General features: G+C 42.2%; 1 protein-coding gene across 1 annotated transcript in view; it reads right to left on the bottom strand.

The window, feature by feature from the left end:
* TMEM132D (transmembrane protein 132D) overlaps positions 1 to 14,434 on the bottom strand; it is a gene marked incomplete at both ends in the record, with an annotated part of 253,454 nt that overhangs the window by 79,688 nt on the left and 159,332 nt on the right. The window lies entirely within an intron of this gene.

The raw sequence follows: 14,434 nt of genomic DNA, 5'->3' as shown, positions 1-14,434 counted from the left end.
TCTTCCCTTCCTCCAGATTCTGAGTTTTGCAGCAGATTACTTCCTTCCTTCATTTCCCTGTGTGCAATTCTATCAAGAGGACAGAAAAACACACCCTCTAACCTTAATCTTTGGAGTCTTCTGGACTACAAGAATCCATCAGAGATGTGTACAAGGCTGGAAAATCTGCCTCCTTGGTTTCCTAAAAGATCTCTGTTGAGACTCCCTCCTATTCTGATAACCTGGATTACCGGGATGTATGGAAGTGAAAGGAACAGATTTTGTGCAGGGATTCCCCATCTTTCCAGCGATTAGCCCAGCTCTTTATGACTTACATTCCAAAACATGAACAAAACCTCAGTTTCTCTGAGGCTCCAGCTCATTCTCAGTTGTTGGGATGCCAGAAATTGGCATCTCAGCCTGCACTGCAGAATCACTGCTTCCCTCTGCCTCTGGTAATTTGGCTGAGTTTACCCTGGAAGAAGAATCACATCTTCCAGCTGGAAACCCTTTCTCTTTATGTATCTTACTGCACTTTTAAATACAAATGTCATAAAAACAGGCTAACTTGGCAGATCCTCCTCCTCCTAAAAATGAAAAAGGTAAAATTCCTGCCTGATGACTAAGTCATGTAATGTTTTCCTTTCACAGCTCAGATTCCAGCAGACAACACAGAACAGCCTTGTGTTGGACCAGGAAGGGCAACCAGCACATGGGTTTTACAAAAACAAAACAAGAGAAATTGTCAGACTGGATATTCTCATGTTTCCATGTCAGACAATGAGAAAAAAGCTGAAGCCATTTTGAAGGACAGCAGATTCTGGCTTTTTGGGTTTTTTTTCATGTAAGTTTAATTGCTCTGAATCCTTGTGACAGGTTCTGTTCACCGGGTCTCATAATTATAGTGTCCTAAATTACTTCTTCAAGCCCCCTTGCAAAAACCGAGCTGGCAGACAATCTCCCTTACTTGAGCTTGCTCAGATATAATTCTTGGTGTTATATTGTCACCCTGCACACACAGTTGAAATCAGAGCCATACTGTTACGGACACTATACATAAATAACATCTTTCAAGCAGTCTCTGCCCCAGAAAGGATGCTATTTGATAAGGCAGAGAAGACAAAGGGAAAGGAAAACAGAAGCAAGGAAAGGAAACACCTTAAAACCCACAGAACAGCGGAGCTGTGTTCTGGCTAAACACCTACATCATGCTTTCTCATTCCTTACACACATCTCCCTGGCTTAATACAGAAAGGTTTATTAGACATGAAGCTAGACAGAAATGAACTTTTTCCTTCTCCTAAAGACCTTCCACTCATTCTATGGAAAGCAGGGGAACAGACTGGGGCTGGGACAGGCAGGATGCTAAGAACTGCTCCAAAAACCCTTTATTTTTTTTAATTTTTAGATTTTTTTTTAATAATAAGAAATGAATAAATCATTTAACAGACCACAGAACAAAACATGCTCCTAAACTACAAAATTTGATAGCAGCTTTTACTGCATCTGCTCCAACAAGTCCCCAAAGCAGGAGAGCTTTGGTTTTCTTGGATGCCAGCTGAAACACAGTTCTGTTCTTTTCTGGTTTTGTTTCTGACAAAATTAGATGTATACTTTTACATATTTTTACATATGTTCATTTTTTTTCTCCTCCCTGTTCTAAATGTTGAGATGTTTTGTTTTTCCCATCACGTCTAAGCTTTTTTCAGTGGTTCCTGTTATCCCCAAACCAGCACAGAGCTATGTACATATATTAGATCGAACCTGGTTATGACAAGGAAACTTAACTCCACTTTCTGACACCTTTTTAAGATCAAAGAGAAAATGCTCAGGTGAAAACAACACACCTTTATTCCAATGAAACAGAATTATTTTTAAATTCAAAGGAAATTTGCTTCCCAAATGTTACAAGCAGAATTTGGGATTTTTAGTATGAATTACAATGAAAAGGCTCATCACTGCTCTTTATGAAACTGCACTGCTTTTCTATGGATCTCAACAATTATTGGGTTTTACTGCTGGTTTGAACATTTGAAAGTCCTGCAATCTATTTTCAAATTGCCAGGACTGCTTTTTATGCAAGGTACAGAGTGGCTTAAATACTTTCAAACTGACAGGTTTAGGAAATAGAAGTTTAGCATTGCAGAAAAAAATTCACTTTGAACTGTAACTACTGTATCTCCAGGGTAGTAATTTTGCAGAATCCTACTCCAGGGTAGTGATTCTGTTATTTTATGATAGAACTATGAGGAAGTGGTATGAAAAAGAACCTGATTTTTTTTCCCTATCACATTTACATTTCATATATGCCTACAATTTAGTCTTTTTAAACGTCAAGCTTTTTTAAATGAACACTTTTTACATCTTGATGTTGTTGGGTTTTTGTATTCTCCTCACAATTAGGAATGACATCAGTGATTATAAAACCACGGTAGGTACTCTGAAATCTCAGCTATACACATTTCCTATCTTACATTTCCCCCCCTCCCAATCCCTCCTTTGAAGGTCACAATAAAAATGAAACAAACGTCCCCTTAAAAATTTATTTTCACTGCACTTGGTAAACATGAAATTCTGGGATCTTCATTCTGGGTGATTTGGGAGCACACAAACAGGAGGGAATCAACTTTTTAAAAGGGTAGACAATGGCAGGACAAGGGGGAATCAATTAAAGCTAAAGGAGGGAAGGGTTAGATTAGATATTAGGGGGAAGTTCTTTACTGAGTGGTAAGGGGCTGGAACAGGCTGCCCAGAGAGAGCTCAGGAGGTACCATGCGAGACACAGGCATCCATCTGAACCATAATCATCTGCTCAGCTTTACCCTTCCCTGCCTAAACTGTTTCCTCCTCTGAGCTCCTGCTTTGCTGTTGCCATCCCACACAGAAAGGGACTCCAGCAGTCAGTGCCAAAGACAGGAGAACAAGGACCAAAGGGCTCCTCGTGTTCATTCTGCCAGGCTCAGAAGCATTCTGCACATAAATCCTGTCGGTCAAATTCATTTTGCTCAACCTCAGAGCAGTACAAAACAAAGCTAACACAACTACCACGTGGGTGACACCTCCTGTCCCTGCTCCTGGAGAGGCCTGGCCAGAGCAGAGTGCTTTTCCACCCTTTTCAGCTGTTCACAACACAGGTTTAAACTTCCCTCCAGATCTTTTAGGCTGCCAACAATTTTTTTCCCCCTCAAGCCATCATTTCAGAAGCTATGGGCTTCTGTCCCTACTTTTTTAGCCACTCCTTTCCTTGTGCCACTGTTGGGCACTTTGTGTGGGCAGGTGATGAAGCAAACTGGCTCAGAATGACCCAACAATGACAAAAACCAGGTGACTTCTGCCAGGCTGAGTTTCTCAGCCCAGCTCTGCAGCAGCAGCACAGGCATTTGTACCAACCCAGCTGAGAGCTGGGCGGGGACAAGAGGAGTAAGAGTTGCTTGATTTAGCAGAACCACTGGCAAACATTACCCTCAGCTGATGAGGAACCTGTCCTCATTTTGCTGTCTGCCTGTCACAAACCCAGCAGCTTTCAGGCCCAATGGATAATCAGTCCCTCAGAAAGTGAGCCAAAGTCACACACAGAGCTGGTGGTCATTTCTTCTGAATGCTGGGCCAGTGTTTAATCCTTTGTCCCTCATCCTCTTTCCAGCATCCTGCCTCTGAGGACATCTCACATTAAAAAAGGAATTCTTAATACCCCTGGCTGGCAATTAAAAGAAGGATGGAAAAGTCAGAGAATAATTCTCTTAATTGACTACTCTTCTTACTACTTGTAATCTAGAGGAAATCTAATTAATTCTACATGAAGAACAACTATTCTGTAGTGAAGTGTAATTCCTGATCTCTGGGGCTTCAGCTTACCAGTTGTCAAATTATCCAATTACACACTTGTTAAAATCCATTTTGGGGAGATTTTCATGGCTCGTAAATAAATAATTTCAAAAGCTTTAATCCCCAAAAGAAAAAAAGAAGAAAAAGAAAGAGAAAAAAGGGAACCCCCAAATGGTACCTCAAAAAAAAATCATCACCAAACACATCTAAAAAGAACCTCAAGGTGCTGGGAAGAGTAATACCTGCCTGTTTTGCTCAAGCAGCACCACAGTGGCAATGGGTCTGCTTCAGTAGGGAGACATTCACTGCTGCTTTTTCAGCCATGTTTTATTCAAATCACTAATCTGAAGGGAACCAATTAAGGCAGCATCCCTTTCGTTATGCCAAAAGGGAAAAATCTTTTCATAATCACATCAATTAAGAGGTGGGAAGCCGATGGAGGCTGCAGCTCAAGCCAAGGATATTGATGTGCTGGAGCGGGACCAGCACAGGGCCACCAAACTGGTGATGTAGAGAGAGGTGGAAAGAGCTGGGTCTGGTCAGCCTTAAGAAGAGAAGGTAAATGGGGGACATGACAGCTTTCTACAGCTACCTGAGAGAGGACAGAGCAAAGATGAAGCCTGACTGTTACCAGGTTGTCTGGCAGTAGGATGAGAGGAACAGGACACAAGTTAGAACATGAGAAATTCCATTTAGATACATAGAAAAAATAATTACTGAAGCACTTTACCCAGGGAGACTGTGGGATCTCCATCTTGGAGGTGTTCACAGCCCAGAGCTACCTGTTCTCTGAGCAGAGCACGGGACTAGCTAAAGCCTGGAGCTCCCTCCAACCTCAGCTGCTCTGTGATTCCAACTGCTCTTGAGGGAGATTCTCTCATTAAAAGGACACACACACATGACACTTCAATGATCATATGAATGTATTCAAAGGAATGTTTTTAAATCCCTGCAAACTCTGACATTCTCTCTGAACACTTGATTCACCACCAAATTATTTGTTTCAAACTCCTAATTTCTTTAATACCAATGGCTTTACAGTAGTGTGGAAGTGGGCCAAGACTTCTAAATCCTGTGTCCATAGAGGCAGGGACAAGTTCTGGGTGAAACTTGCTCTAAATTCAGATCTGCCACGTTTGCCCTGTCCTACATTTTATAGCATCACCTCAGCTTTAGAGCAACAGAGAAAGACTGTCAGGGCTGAAGGATTGGACTTGCTTCAACCCAGTTCAACTGCACACATCTAATCAAGAAAAACATATGTAACTTGCACTTAAGAAAGAGCAGCAGCTGTTATGCAAAGTCATTTTTCTTAGGCTTTAACTCATAAGAAAAATATCCTTGTGTTTGTTCCTGCTTCTCTAGGGAACCCAATTTTCAATGTTCCACATCAAATTGTGTGGCTGTCAGCAGCTTTGCCAGCAGCCAGTCCAAGCCCTCATTACTCATTCCCCCACTCAGAAAAAAACCTGGGTGACTGTTGCTTTCTATTATTCCAGGTGATTACAGTATTAGTCAGCTAGCAACTGCAGCTCCAGATACACAGCCACGATTTCTAACCTCTTGTCTTCAACAACAACAGCATCATCAAGATCCTTATTTTTTTTCCCATGAGCCTGTAGTAACCTTTGACAGCAAAAAAAATTGGGTTAAACTGGAAGAACTGCTTGATGCTTTTCACTGCTTGGGAATTTAAGAGGCAAAACCATCTGCATTGATGTTGTAATGAACACACACAGGTACTACTTCATTGCATGCTCAGGCAGGTGAAAGATAGGTCTAATTTTAAAAGGAAAGACCTGTTGCTTGTTATGTCAAACGTTAAGATCCCCAGGGTCATAATTAATACTGGAAGGAAGAATCCAAGGAGTACAACATTTGTTGGATTCTGGAGATAAGGCATCTGTGACTGCCAAGTGCTTGTATCATTGTCTCATTCTCACTGCATCCTCTGTATGCAAAAACAATGCCAGCGACTCACCCGTCCATCAGTCTCTTGCAGTTAGACAACAAGAGCATATGCCAGAGCAAGGACAGTCATTAGCCTAAGATAATATTAATTGTAAGTTGAAGCCCAAACCAAGCCTTTTTAACAGCCAGTTCTAACTGGAGAATGAACATTAGTCCCCTTGGACTTGAGTAGATTCACTTCTTGGACGCAGGCATGGAGGAATATCAGAACTGCCACACCTCACTGGACTACTCAGCTGCCTGGTCCAGTGTTTGGGCACAGCCAGATGCCAATATCACCTGCTCTAAAAAAGCATGAGGAACAGCCATCCATGTACAGGGAAATGCCTTGTAGCTTCACACACCTGTGATTCAATTAGTTTCTGAAGAATAACAGATTATTATGTGTTTACTGGATGAAACATTTTCTTCTATTAGCTGTACAGGCTCATTACAATTATTAGAATGTGAAATGGGGTCTAATATGACTCATGCATTGCATAAAGACTGATTAACGAGCTTCTGAATACAAAGTCCTTCTGGTTGAAGTTGCCTGAACCACAGAGAGCCAGTCCAGGGGGGCTTCTGGATCCAGGCAAAGCTGGGAGATGAACAGTCCAGACCTGTTCCTCTGAACTGATACAGCAATATTCCAGAATTAGTTAAGGGACAGATTACCAGATGTCCTCTTCCCCCACCCCACCCCCTCCCCCCCCCCATTTTTTTACTGCTCTCAATCAGAACCCTGGGACAAGATGAATCAGGCTGCTATGAAAATCTGCTAATGTTTGGGAGCTTGGGAGACAGTGTCAATAAAGAAGTCTGACCTATTAAAGAAGAAAAGCAAGGATTTTGGAAAAAGAAATGGAATGAAATGCAGTGACACACAGTGCACAGTCTGCTCCTGAGGACTGACTGACAGCTGTCTGGTAAGAGATCTTCAACATGAAACAACAGAGTGAAAGGAGGATCTGGATATAATATCCAGGCACAGGATGAACGTATGCTTTGTACAAAACAATCCCTGACTAGCCAAACAAAGCATCCTAACAAGCTGAACCATGTATGTATCATTTGAAATGGAGAAAAAACCCCTCACATTTCCAGGGGATGAACACTTTGACAGCAATGGCCAGGGACATGATCTGCTCTCCTGTAGTCATCTTGGATATCTATCTTCAAGAGACATTAATTAAAATCAGAACTGGTAGATGCCATGAGATGCTACTGGGAGAACAGAAAGTCTGTTTTATGAGATTAAATTGTAAGACCTCGACCTACCTAATTTTCAGAAGCAATAAGATAGACTCACAAAAAAGAAAATGGTTGCTTGCAATACCACAATGATCCAAAGGTTTCACCCTTTCTCCTGAGTAGATGTCATTGGTGATTCACTAATAATTTTGATTTAAAAGTTCCCTCTTTAGAAATGGCTAACATTTTAATTAAATATTTGCAAACCTGCTGAAGATTGTAATTGCAATTTAGAAGCTATGAATTAGGAAGGTAAAAGCTTTAAACTACTATTTAGACACCTTTTTCTTTTTCTTAAAGCTGACTGCAAGTGGCAGTGTTTAGAAGCATTCATTCCTCAAGCTGAGCAGGGCAGCTGATTCTGGCTGACGTGCTCCTGCACTTCTGGGCTGCCAGGCAGAGCCCAGGCCAGTCACAGCCAAGAACAGAGCATTTTTTCATCTGTCATACACATGGATGGATATTCACATTGCAGGTCTCCAACAGAAAAGCAGTAATTTCATCCAAAAGCATCTTAATCATCAATTTAAGATGGTAGATAGAAAAAAGGCTGTAAAAGCCTCCAGTACCCTATCCCACTGCCTCAGCATCTCCCTCCCCTTGTACTCCTGAGCAGCTCCTGGCAGAAAACAGCAGCACCCTGCCACCATGAGGAGTGGCAAAGCACCAGAGCAGAAGAGGTCCCTCTAAGGAAGAGGCTGGGACCATCTTTAGAGCTACATACAGACCATAAGCTCCAATGGTGATGGCAATTGCACAAGTAGGTCTGTGCTCCAGGGATGATCCACCATCCCTTCTTCTATAATGGGGAAAAAGCTGAAACCTTGGTTTGAGGAGAAAGCAGCCTGTTTGACTTCAGGAGCAACTCCAGCACACTGCCCACCCCCATCCCTCTCCTGTAAGAAGGTACCAATATTTGTTTTAATGTTTTTATCATTAGTCTTCTCTGTTTGGCTTCTGAGTTCTTCAGGGTGAGGCGATATTAAGTATGTGTTTGCACATCACTGAGCACTCTGGTAGCTAAGTCTGAGCTACATAGCCAGCCTCTAACAGCACAGAAACAGCACTAGCTAAAAATCCAGTGTTTCAGATACATATATTTATAAGGGTATGAATTCCCTAAGCATTTTTAAACTCCAGGAGTGACTGGTACTGCCATGACAGCTGATTCCTGTAATTACTAGAAACTATTTTAATATGGAAGCTCTTCCTATATAACAGATAGCCTCTTTGCTGCTGAAATTGATTTTATTTATTTATTTGGTCTATTTTTCCAGCTTCCTATGTTGATGGTATGTAGAACAGTTTATTTCCTGTCAACATTTTAGTTAAATTTTTATAAAGAACATCAGGAGCAAGTTGAAACAATGAATTATCTAGAAGGTATAATGTTAAACCGGTGTTCAGGGTTTGGATACCATTTATTTAATATGACTGCCATAAATATAACTTCTCACAAGCCAAAATGCCTCGAACGGGTCTGAGGACAAGAGTATGTTCATCTGCAGTGGGAGAACAGGCTTATAGTCAATGTTGCTTCACTAATTGTGTTAGGATGCACCAAAACAATCCTTTCATCCAAATATAATCTTAAATATAAATTTTGTTGCCTGCTATGTTTTATAAAGTATTTCTGTTCAACACATAAAGGCAACACAGCGAGGGGATTGTCCCTCTCTGCTCTGCCCTCCTGAGGCCCCAGCTGGAGTCCTGTGTCCAGAGCTGGGGCCCACAATACCAGAAAGATGTAGAACAGCTGGAGAGGGTCCAGAGGAGCCACGGAGATGATCTGAGGGCTGGAGCAGCTCCCCTAAGCAGAGAGGCTGAGGGAGCTGGGCTGGTCCAGCCTGGAGAAGAGAAGGCTGTGGGGGGAACCTCATTGCAGCCTTCCAGTCCCTGAAGGGAGCAGAGAAACAGGAGGGGAATCTGCTTGTTAAAAGGGTAGACAATGGCAGGACAAGGGGCATGGAGTGAAGCTGAAGGAAGGAAGGCTTAGATGAGATATTAGGGGGAAGTTCTTTCCAGGGAGAGTGGTGAGGGGCTGGAACAGGCTGCCCAGAGAGGGGGTGGGTGCCCCATCCCTGGGGGTGTTCAAGGCCAGGTTGGATGGGGCCCTGGGCAACCTTGTGTAGCTCCAGGCCTGGAGGTTGGTGTCCCTGCCTGTGGCAGGGGGTTGGAGCTCTGTGACCCTTGGGGTCCCTTCCAACCCATGCCATTCTATGGTTCTATGAACACTTACTTTTTTACAGCCATTTACTAACCTGACCTTGTAAAATAAATATTCCACTTGTGTTTCATAGAGGAGCAGCTGTGGTGACACACACACTGCAAGAACGGCTGTGCTGGTTTAAAAGGTTATTTTGCTCCAACAGCACCAGTGCCCCTTTTCCTGGGGGTTACTAACCTCGTAAATCACCTGAGATGAAGGATGATGTGATGTTTTTTCCTAACAGCTCGCCAAAGTTTGTTTAAACCACCTTCATTTGCAGCTTAAAAATAGGTCACTTCAGTCTGCACGGAAGCAGCTTTCCTGTGCAAGAGCCGAGTGTTTGTGTGGGACAGCTCGCCAAGCTGGGACATCACTGGGGTCAGATGAGTGGGAATCATTCTTCGCCTTCACTGCAACCTGTTTGTTGCCAAGTAATGAGCTGGACTTTGGTCACTGACTCTGTTGAAGCCTGTCATAAATCAGGAGTCTCTGCTCTGGATTTTTTTCCCTACCTTTGATTTAAATCTCTCTGCCTCACACCTCACTCGACTGTCTTGGAGGCCAGTGTTGTGCTGCTTGAGGATAATAAATAACGGGCCAAAAACCAGGGAGATAATGGAAGCTCAGCTGCCGATACAGGTCTGTAATTCACTGTTCACTGCCTACTTTTGCCTGCTAAAATATGGTTGGGAGGGATGGAAGGTTGTCTTTGGAGTTCTTGCCTCTGCCAAGCAGACTGCCACCTCACCACCGTTCCATTAATCAAGTTTCAAATCCCATCTTTTCTTCCTGTCCATTCCAGCTCTCCAACAATACAGTTGGTTTTTCAGCTGCTGCTGACTGGATTATAAACATACTGAAGGGCTGTCCCAATGTATTCAGCAATAAGACAAGAGAGGCACAGAACTAAGCAAGCCCCAGACTGGAGCTGAGTCTAATAATGACTGAAGGGAGCCTGTCCCGCCAGCCCCTGGAAAGGTCAAACCTGCTCCCTCAGCCCCAGTGCCAGGCAAGCTGTCCTTCCTGCCAGCAAGCCTGAGGTTCTCTGAGCAGGCACAAAACTGACTTATTATCGACTCCAAGATATTAATATCATGATTGGGATGAGGTAATCCAGGGCTACTCAGCCACCGTTACCACGACTCCGCAGTACTCAAGAGTACCCGCTGTGGAAGGCAAAACTTTTCTGCTCTTGCACAGACCATACAAGGCAGCCTACTACAGCTGGCATTAGGATCAGTTCATCAGCTGTGAGGGCTGGGGAGTCTCTCAAGAAAGCAACCCAGGTTCACAGAGGTTTTATACTCGTGGGTGCCCAACATCCAACTACCTGGCTTCTTCATCAGCTTCCCTTCTCCTGCCACCACCTGAAACATCTGGTCCACACTCATACTTCTAATAAAGCTTTGAACACCAGGGCAGCTGCATGTGTGTGAGCCAGGCTTACTCACATATTGGTTTGCTGATTTATAAATTTAAAACACGTGCGCAGACAACAATTTATCAAAAATTGAAGGTCAGGAACATGTAACCTTTTCAAGAAATTTCTGAAGGGACACTGAGCATCCTACATCTATTTTTTTTCTCCATTCTAGGAGAAAGTAAAGTTAACACAATATATTTTCTAGTCTAAGGGCTACTCTAATAAGGAATTTATCAACCCTGGGACCAAGATCACCCCTATAAGATTTATGAAACAGGTGTTTTGCCCTGATTCCTTATCAGATTGCTAATTAAAGCACAGACAGAATAGGTTTAGAGTATACACACAGGTAAAATAGGTGATTTCCAGATTAAGAGCTGGTTGGGTTATGAACCAGCCCCGGTATTTTCACTATTCATGGCTTTTATTATTTACAGAACAGATTTCAACTTATCCATTTACCAGCATGTCATCTCTGGCCTCTGCCTTTCTCAGGAGGGATTATCTTGTATGTACACAGATGGCTACAGAACTTGCCCGTCTCTCATTCTCACCTGATCATTAAGGTTCAACAAAAGGTGAGCACCATAATTATGAAAGAGCTGACAGAATGTTTAAAAAGCAACAATAATCAATAGCAGCAAACACACAATTTGAGTGATTAAACCCATACTGTTCATCACCTAACAAAATGAGAGTGAAATAAAACGGGGAAGAAACACCAGAAAGAAGCCAAACAGGAATTGGAAGATGATTCTTTAGGATGCCAATAGAAAATAATGTCACCTTCTAGAAGATTCGGGCATATTATTCTCACTGGCTGTTCAGACTAGATTGTGAGTCCTTATCTCAAAAAGCCAAAGCAATTTAGCATGTTCAAGACAGTTAATGAACAAGTGGACCCTATGACTTTTTAATACAGTATTTCAAAGGTCTTAAGAGGTGCTAGGTTTTCTGTCTCAAAGACAACCCTGTTATGGGTAAATGTTAAGAGAATTACTTTTAATGATAATTAATATGTAATTTAGCTGACAACAAAGAACAACATAGAAGGTCTTCGCTTCTTCACTATTTACTTGTGATTTGCATTGTGTCAAGTTGCCCATAATTACCATGGAGTAATGCTCTGGCACTCCTCATCCAGAATTCTCCTCCCATAATCAAGCACTCTCTCTTTCTCTACATGTTCTTAAGCCCTTTGTTTCTACACCCATTTTCAACATACTCTTAAGACCCTTCCTTACCAGTTCCCTGCGTGCAGGCCCAGACCTTGCAGTGAGAAAGCTGGAAGGGAACTGGGAGTATTTTGAATAGTGCCCATGCAAGAAATTAAAGTAGAAACTGTGCTGGTGAAGAACATGACACCACACAAATATCCACCTCTTCCATGGGTTTTAGTGGATGTTTCTGCCAGCAAGGCAAGAGATTGCTATGTGGCTATAAGAGCCACTGCAAAGCAATCAGGGTAAGAGGCCAATAATTTTTTTACAACCCTGGATAAACATCTTTGTATTTCATCAGGCTTAAGGGAAAGGATCACTCACTACAAATACCCAAACAGGTGCTCACAGGCTCTTACAATGTTCTTAAACTAAATGTCTTCTCCCATGCTATTCCCAGCCTGTTAACAAGGGCCAGCCAGGGTCCCATCGGCTTACCAAGGTGGGTTGATATTTAAATACCAAAAATGACAGCCTTTGTGGTGCCCTGCACATCCATAAAATACCTCCTACAGCTTGTGTACTACTGTGACTTGTGTTGCCATTATTGGTCTAGGATCCTCCAGCCATCTCAAAATCTGGACTGCTAATGTGTCACAGGAAGAAAAATGCACTAGAGAAAGGTAAGGCAAGTGCTCTGAGTGTCCTAATCACTTCAGCAGAAGGCAGGCATTTCCAGTGTGTCCTGATGCTGATATATATATATATATTTAAGTCTTTCCACTGCAGCATTTTGTAACACAAAAAGGAACCCCCCCCCCCCTAAAAAAACCCAGGAAGCTCTAAATTGGCCAATCTTCTGCTTTGCAATTTACAAACCCGTACGAGCCAGCAGAAACCACTACAGAACACAGAGATGGTGCAGAAATGGATTTTGCTAGTCTATTGAAAAAACCCCACAGTTCTGCTTAATATTAAAACAGTAAAATTGTTCTTTTGAAAAATTAACCTGTTCTTGAAGTATTCAACAGCATTTCTGTTTGGTGCTTCTAAACATGGAATTACATGATCTGCTAAGAAGCCCAACCAAACTAACCCAAATTAACCCCAGCCTCTGGAAACAAAGAAATAATATAACACCTTGTTTTCATTGTGGCTCTTCTTAAGTGGAAGAGCAGAAATTATTATCTTTTTAAAAATTTTTTGAATTGCAAACTGGCATTGCTAAGGTCACAGGGAAATGTGAAGTACCAAATTAATGTAAGTTACACGTCTTGAAAGGTCTGCACCTGAATCATCATTTCCTAAGCACAAAATGAAATATGACAAAGATTTGGAGATTTGTGCTACCCCAGAGTTTCTTCCCTGACACTCCAGTTAATACAAAGATGGTTAAAACTGGTCCCAGTGTGTCAGTAATTAGGGGACCCCTGCCATTTATCTTTGCTTTCTCTCTTACCCTTTATCCCAACACCTGTTGCCTTGTAAAATGCTGCCTACTGAAACATTTATAGACTTCATGTGACCTTTGTGCATAGACTTCTGTGATTCTGGAAAATAGGCCTTTTTATTTTAAATGGAAATTAGTAGAGGGACTTGATTTGCCAGGAAAATCTATTTTTGTTCTTACAAATCATTTTTGCCACCATATCACTTGATAATAAAGCCACCATGGGCATGTATGAGAAGAACTCGTGCTTTCTGCAACCATTGGAACCCCCAGGAAAGAAATCTTCTATCTTTCCATTAAGGAATGGAGCAAATAAAAATTCCCACATCTCCTATTATGTAAATCAGACCAGCACTACAGCCTTAACCCTCAATACTCCAGAACTTGTGCCACTGCACATCAGGGTCCCATCTGCAGACCTGAAAGCCTCTTCTCTTATCAAAACCCAGCAGAGATAACCCACTGTTCCACAGAAGGAACTAGCCCATGAAAAGAGTCATGCAAAGTAAAAGGATTAGAAACACAACTCTAGTTTGTTAGATGGCCACAATTCCAGATGGGGAGAGCTCCTTCAACTGTGACATACACCTTGGTAATGAAAGGATGAGCCGTCACAAAAGAAAAGAAGTATTTCTGATGAAGTAAAGAATCACAACATCTGAGTAAACTCAGTAAATAACAATAACAGCCATTAGCAGCTCTGTGAGTCTGGAAGTACAGAGAACACCTTCAGACACAGTAATGGCATAATTAACTGGCTATCACCAGGCAAACATCCAGGTTACATTTTTTTAAATGCTCTGGGATTGATTTTTGGTTTCCTTTCAGCACTAAATAATAACGTGTCAATATTTTCTAACAGATTGTCTAAGAACACAAATGAGGCACAGCCAGCCTTAGACAAGTGCACTTCAGTACTAACGCTGAAAAAACGTGAAGAGGAGAGGAGAGGAAATGCACAGAAGTTCTGCCTGCACTCGTTTGGGTCCCTAACAGGCTTTTTAGCTGAGACCAAGGCTAAAGAGTCAGGTATTTTTCAAGACCTCTGTTTTACACTGTGATGGGGTGGCAACCCATTGGAATGTAGAACAGACAGTTGGCTACATACTGTGTTTTGTGTTCCCTGGGTCATTAAAGGTTGCTCAGAAGTCATGCCATGACTTTCATTTCTTTTCTCACTCTTA

This window comes from Gallinula chloropus (assembly GCF_964237585.1).
Source record: "Gallinula chloropus genome assembly, chromosome: 17".
Taxonomy (NCBI): domain Eukaryota; kingdom Metazoa; phylum Chordata; class Aves; order Gruiformes; family Rallidae; genus Gallinula; species Gallinula chloropus.
The sequence above is the reverse complement of the archived record's forward strand: the minus strand, read 5'-3'. Positions and strand labels throughout refer to the sequence as shown.